Source organism: Protomyctophum parallelum, assembly GCF_964188405.1.
Source record: "Protomyctophum parallelum genome assembly, chromosome: 22".
In the NCBI taxonomy this organism is placed as follows: Eukaryota; Metazoa; Chordata; class Actinopteri; order Myctophiformes; family Myctophidae; genus Protomyctophum; species Protomyctophum parallelum.
In genome coordinates, this window is record NC_139714.1 from 6,392,367 (window position 1) to 6,399,885 (window position 7,519).

Here is a 7,519-nt window from a genome sequence, read left to right on the forward strand (position 1 = left end):
TACAGGCTACTTTTACTTATAGGGGAAACATTTGAGTATTTTTTCCACCACGTACTGCTTTTACATAACTAAAAACTAATTCCATGGAAACGGTGCATGCATGGGAGGGGGGGGGGGCTCTCCTCTCGCCTATACGTGACGTCACGGTTCATGAATCACCTACACAGTGTAATCGGAGTCTTTCGGCACGAGACTTTACGTAAGGGGAGGCTGCACCGCCTGCACGTGCCATTGAGAAACGTGTTGACCCATATATGATATAACGGTAAGGCAGCACGTGCTCTGACCGGCTCATTAACCCCATTTAAAGATTCATTCATTCACCGGCAGAAAGTGAGAGTGCATACTGTACAGGTCATGATGCAGGTTTTTTAACACATAACTTAATGCCATGCTTTTTATTCAACATTATTTAAATTGCATGCAGTCTAATAGTGCGTTATGTTGCAATATTTAAAAGGCCATGCAGGCTGGATACATATATACAATTGCTACATTTTGCTTTTTAAGATCAATGCATCTTGCTGTAGCCTATACAACAATTTGACATTAGAAAATAATCTAAGATTTCCCATGCAGACATCAAAATCAATAATAGTGATCGGAAATGTTAGATCGACTAACTGCATCCCATGGCCATGCATTGTGTGTGGACTTGTAAATCTGCCATTTTCCATTTGAAATAGGGCTTAAGTGGTTAATCATATAACCATTTGCCTTCCAAATCCTACTTCAAAAGTATAATATTCGTAGCCTACTCAAGTAAAGTAGCCTAAAAAAATACTCAAAACATGTTCTTAAGTAGCTGTAGATACAGTAAAAGTATGGAGCTAATGTTCAGTGTGCAAGTGTCAATAGGAAAATATATAATTAATTAGAATCATAAGTGTTTTCAATCAGCCTAATAGGCCAACTCAATCATACAGCCAAGCAAGGGAGGTTTAAAATGCACCTATAAAAGATTTAACTTGAAAAAAAAAAAGTGCTTTAGTTAGTTTACAGTTAGTTCATTTGACATTATACACCCCCAAGGCCTAGCTTGTAATCTTGTAATGATTTAATAACCTATAGCCTATGTAACTAAATAGTGTCCGAAGTCCTAATATAGCCTACTAATTGCCCGTTTGGCATATGTTAAATGGTCCCATATCGATTTGAATCATATCATTTAAACAGCTTAAAACATCAGGCTATTTGCGTCATCATGCAGATGATGCAGTGGCATTAGCTCTGGTCCATAGCCCTAATGCCCTTTGCTGCTGTTGAAGGCATTAGAGCTGCTATATGGACTAGCTCTGATCCATAGCAAGCTACAGTGGCATATAAACCACACCCAGAGCGGAATATATTACCATAATAGGAATTCCTTTTGGGTTCATAAGGTTCATATTCTGGACGTATCCGCATGCATCCCGAGCCCGGAGAATGAAATTCCATTTGACATTTCCATGTGTTTTATATGCATTCATTTTGAAGCAGCAAGAGACAATTAACATGTATTATACTTTAGCAATTAAAGGATGGGTGATGGTGGGATCAAGTTTAGCTCTGGTGACTGGTCCATACTGCTTTAGAAAGAAGGACTTCGAAGTCCTTTAAACCAGTTCAAACCTTTTCACGTCAAAGACCCCCAAATTGACACTTATTTTAGTAGGGCAGTTTAGAGGCTCCGACAGCACCCGAGTTTTCGTAACATGGTTTTTTGGGACCCTTATGGTGTCTAGTTATGATTTCTTCTTGTTGCCCGGGTCAACTAATGTCCCATGGGGGGTATTTTTAACCTTTTCTTACACCTACCCCCAAAATTAACCATACCATGGAGCTAAAACAAATTGCCATAACTCTTGAACTAAACAACATACAGAGACATGAACACATTTTTCTATATAATTTGGACCCAAGGAATTCATTAAAGTTGTTATTATTAAGGTTCAAGCTGATCTTGACTCCATTTCTGGACAAAAACAGCTGAAAACGGCCAAAAGAACGTTCAAATCACATCTATACTTCTCTTCGTTCAAAATGTTTGAGGTGTATTCTTTTTTACTACATGCTTTTTAGGACCCTTATGGTGTCTAGTTAAGATGTTAACCCTTTCTTACTATATACCCAAAACGAACCATAAGATGGCAATAATAGAAATACCATAACTCTTGAATTAAACATACAGAGACAAATGGCCACATGTTTATATATAATTTGGACCCAAGGAATTCATTAAAGTGGTTATTATTAAGATTCAAGATTCAATCTTGACTATTTCATGACAGAAACGACCAAAAACAACCAGAAAACGTTCAGTAAAGACCCCATGAGGGGTCCACACGCACCCCCCCTATTTTATGGTGCAAAGCATGTTTTTTAAATGTACCCCTATGAGACCCGCGGAATTGCTGGCTGGAACACCTGGTGAGACTCTGGCATGCTCAAATTTAAAGATAGACCAAAGATAGAGATACCATTTGATTCTAGACAACGTCAGGTTTTCAGTGGGACCAACCTTGTCGGGAAGTAAATACTAATACTAATATAGATAACTGTAGTGCATCACTGTACTGCATATACCAAGCCTTTGCATTTACTGCATCCCACGGGGAGGCAAGGTGTGGTCTATAGATACAGTACAGCGGCCAATGGGGTCTATAGATGCATTAGTATTTACCCCCCTTCCCGACAAGGTTGGTCCCATTGGAAACCTGAAGTTGTCTAGAATCAAATGGTATCTCTATCGTTGGTCTATCTATAAATTTGAGCATGCCACAGTCTCTGAAATACTGTCTCACTGAACGTTTTCTGGTTGTTTTTTGTCGTTTCTGTCCTGAAATAGAGTCAAGATGTGCTTGAATCTTAATAATAACCACTTTAATGGGTCCAAATTATATAGAAACATGTGGCCATTTGTCTCTGTATGTTGTTTAATTCAAGAGTTATGGTATTTCTATTATCGCCATCCTATGGTTCGTTTTGGGGATATGTGTAAGAAAGGGTTAAAATGAACCCCATGTGACATTATTTGACTTGGGAAACAAGAAGACATCATAGCTAGACACAATAAGGGTCCTAAAAAGCATGTGGTAAAAAAAAATACACCTCAAACATTTTGTACAAAGTGAAGTATAGAACGTTTTTTGGTCGTTTTCGGCTGCGTTTTTGTCATGATGTGCGTAAGAAAGGATTAAAAATAACCCCCATGGGTCATTAGTTGACCCGGGCAACAAGAATAAATCATAACTAGACACCATAAGGGTCCCAAAAAACCATGTTACGAAAACATGTCACTTGGGTGCTGTCGGAGACTCTAAACTGCCCTACTATTTAGCCCACAGACTCCCATATGAAAAGATATCCCATGCAGGGACCGCTCATAAGAGAAGAGTTTTAACTGTTAAGGCTCTGGCTCTCAACTATTTTAGTTTCAAGTATACTACCCCCAGTTTGACATGCATAAAGGCATTTATTATATCTCTGAGAGACCCCAATTTATATTGTCTAAACTCTAAAGCAATGTTAACTGAGAGTGTATTTGGGTTTCATTTGTATTTTGTACACTCTCAAGAGTTAAATACCATTTGGTTCCTAACTATCCATTTGATTCTTAACTATCTATCATTTAGCTGGGGACCCCCTGGAACTCACTCAAGGACCCCTGGGGGTCCCCGGACCACACTTTGAGAACCAATGCTGGTCAAGTTAAGCCTCCCTAAAAATGAGAAATTACTTTCGTTCCTATGCCACCAAAATGAGAATCCCCCCCCACCGCCCACCCCTTTTCCCCCTCACTGTTTATGTTTCTTTTCCCTTTTTACCTCCTTTATGATGAATTCCTGTTCTGTTCTTTAGAAGTGTCTATTTGTACGTCTCTAAATGTTTTGATGAATTGAACAAGGTGGACCCTCTTGTAAACAAGTGTAATGCTTAATTGGGTCATCCACTCACAGTTAACAGTCTTTGTATTGAGTTTGTGCTTGAAATGTACTGTAATTCTGCAAACTGTTAATAAATATTTCAATCAATATCAATCAGAAGGAAATATACATACCAGACATTTTAATGAGTTCATCTCATCTCACGTTAAAATAAACAACTGGTTCTGAATCAGGCCCATGTTTCTGGCTACTGTCGTTAGCCTACTGGACCTACGAATTTGACGGGGGGGAAAATATCAAGTTTTAGCTTTTATGATCGATAAAACGCTGCTGGGATCACCGCTTTGTGTTGCTCAATAGTACCCTCTTGTGGTAAAATTTACAGATCAAATGTCCGGAATGTATAGGGCTGAAGTGGTTAATGCATGTTTTGTGATAATCATCTAAATCTTCAAAGTAACTAAAGCTGTCAAATAAATGTAGTGGAGTAAAAGTACCAAATGGACAATATAAATTGGGATCCAGGAGATAGAAATGCCATTAAATGGGGGTCCGTATAGCCCAATGCAAGTCAAACTGTGGGTCCTTAGGTCTTCCATAAAACTGGTTGACAATCACTGCTACAGCCGTAAAAATAATCTTCTCTTGGCATATCTTTTCAAATAGGGGTCCGCAGGCATAAAGTGAATGGCAAATCGAGTGGCAAAGTGAGAGGCAAAGTGAGTGATCAGATAGAACTTTTCTGTTTGGATGTATGGGCTGTCAAAGCCAGAAAGTATTATTTTCCCACTTAGTAGGCTTCCCTGCATAACTTCCGGGTTTGATGATGATGTCACACGCATACCCTCTATGGGCCTTTAGGCGCCTGGTTTGTCCTCCCATCAGGACACCCCAGGTGACCTCCAGTGGGTCAGGGAGTTTCGCGGCTTCGCCCCCTTGGCCACCCTGGGAGTACGGACACTGCAGGGACCTAAGGCGACAGCACGAACTGGAATCACCGACAGCCTCCCCCTGCCCGGGGAAGAGTGCCGACTGGCGACCAGGGGTACGAGCTGCGCCGCCCTGGAACCGTCCACCTGACACTGAACCGTCCACCTCAGCTTGCCTCAGCTTGAAATTCCAAATGTGTAGGAAGGAACCCTGGATAATACTCCCTTTCCATGATCTCAGACAATTCAGTAGCAAGTCACTCTGAAAAGTCTGAAATAGGAGAGCAAAGGGAATGGAGATGAGAGAGTGCAACTTTGTAAACAGCACCAGTGAATAGTAGCGAATTCTCAGACACAGGCATTCTCTGGTCAACTGTTCAACGCTAAAGTGAAATACAGCGTATATATATAAATGTTAAATGTACATGATACAAGTAAAATCATCATCATCACTACCCGTTTGTATTGGAGCAGCATACGGATTTCATTGATTGAACAGTGAAAAGTAATTGTGTTACCAGGTGAATGTTCATTTTAACTTCTGAATTGTTGTCAAATGCCTCATTTGTTGCACAACATCTGCAAAGAAACATGAACCCCAGAGACTTTGAATCAGATTTATTTTATTTATTTTTTAGCATGTTATCAACATAAAAAGTAAATAACGTGAATTAATGACCACTTCTGTCATCCCATCCTAATCGGGTTCCCTTCAAATATCTGCTACAGTATGTACACATCATTACACAAAATACAGTAACCCTGGCCAGAGAACTAGTTTACCCTTGAGATGGAGGAAAGAAATGCTGACTAAACAATACACTAATTAGTTAGTAACCTGTAACACAGAGGGGAAGGATTTGAAAGGCAAGGCCAAGTCTGACAGCTATAATCCACTAGAGACCGACTATTTTGTTGAAATGTATTTCTAAAGGGCAATCGTCTGCAGCATCAAGAATGACAGGGTTGAGTCAAACTGGTTTCATAATACATAATGTACCAAGTAGTTCTTTTGCAGAATCATGGCAACATATTTTTGAATGCAACTTTTAGCTGCACATCCCGCAAAAAGTTTGGTCTGTCCAAAAAAGAAGAAGAAGAAAAAAAAGTACTTCGATTTTTGTATTCAGGGAAACCCATCTAGCTTGGTATTTGAATACATGATTCCTTAGTGCTAATTCGGTCGTCTCCATTATTAATTGAGTTTTGACCCAGCAGGGCCCGGGGGGAGCGTGAAATTATATTTTAGACCCATTTAAAGTGACACAGCAAATGATTTCAAGTTATTTGTCAAATATATAGCATGTAGATCCAAAATATCTGTCTTCCACCGCATTGTATCTCTGACTGTCATTCTGTTTCTGAAAGTGATTCCTAAGATTTCTCTGTCTAGAACTATGGTTTTCAACCTTTTTCATATGAAGGCCCATTCTTTTTTTGGCATTTAAGCCACGGACCACCGTTTGATGAGATTTAGCATCGCAGACCTAACTGTCGTTGGATAAGATGTCCACAATTCCATGTTGTATTGATGTTGGTACCATTAGGACAGGCAAAATAAAAATTATTCTACATTCTCTTTAAATGTGTAGACTTCTTGTAAATTAAGTAATGCAGATGTATAACAATATAATTTATCTATTGAGAGCGTAAAATGAAACCAAATGGACCCAGACGGGTGCACATGATTTTATTTTACGCTCTCAAGAGTTAAAGATCTATAAGGGTCTATTTGGTTACCAACCCTCCATCCTTTAGCTGGGGACCCCCTCAAGGCCCACCGGTGGTCCCTGGACCACTGGTTGAAAACCACTGGTCTAGAACAGTCAACAGAACATACATTACACACAGTACATTTTGAATGTTGATTTAACTCCGAAAGATAACCATTTGGGGATTAAATTAATACCTTAAACCCTATATTCTCAGTCAACCGGAGCCACAGTCTATACTTGGCCACCTCAGTTTCGCCCAAAAAATAGCAGATCTACAGGTTCACTCTGTTTATTTTGTCCTTTTAGCATAGCTTACATAATTATACTTGCTGTGTGGTTTCTGTGCAATTTGATAATAAAGTATTCAATCAATCAAAAACAACGTGTCATGTTGCGAGCTTGTAGATCAAATATGCAATTTTTGCAATATAGTTGAGAGGTGACGCATAACCTAATTTAATGCAGTCTACTGTATGCCTCGGTTAAAATGTGTAAATTTCCAAGCATGCACGCATTTGACCACGCACACACGCATTTACACACACACACACACACACACACACACACACACACACACACACACACACACACACACACACAGTGAATGGCCAACGGCGTGGCTGAACAGGCACAGCAGTCACTGGATACACACCGGCATTCCGACGCACCCCTGTTTACCACTTACACAAGTCTTTTCTTCTGCTCCCCTCACAATACGTACAACTCATTTAGAACCTTTGAAATACCCAACACCCTAGTCTGCACATTGTCTTTACCCAAGGTAGGATTAGGGTTGGTATATAAAAGCAAACAAGGCTCTCCCACTAACAATCGACCTTTTTAAAAGGTACTTACTCTAAAGACGACGCTATACTGTATGAGGATTAAGCCTGATGTATGCTTCAGTTAAAGAAACGATTAAGATTAAAGTGTGCAGCACACTTCTAGAGAACAATAACACATGATTCCCCCGGCCCGAATCAGATGACAAAGTGATTGGTCAGAAATT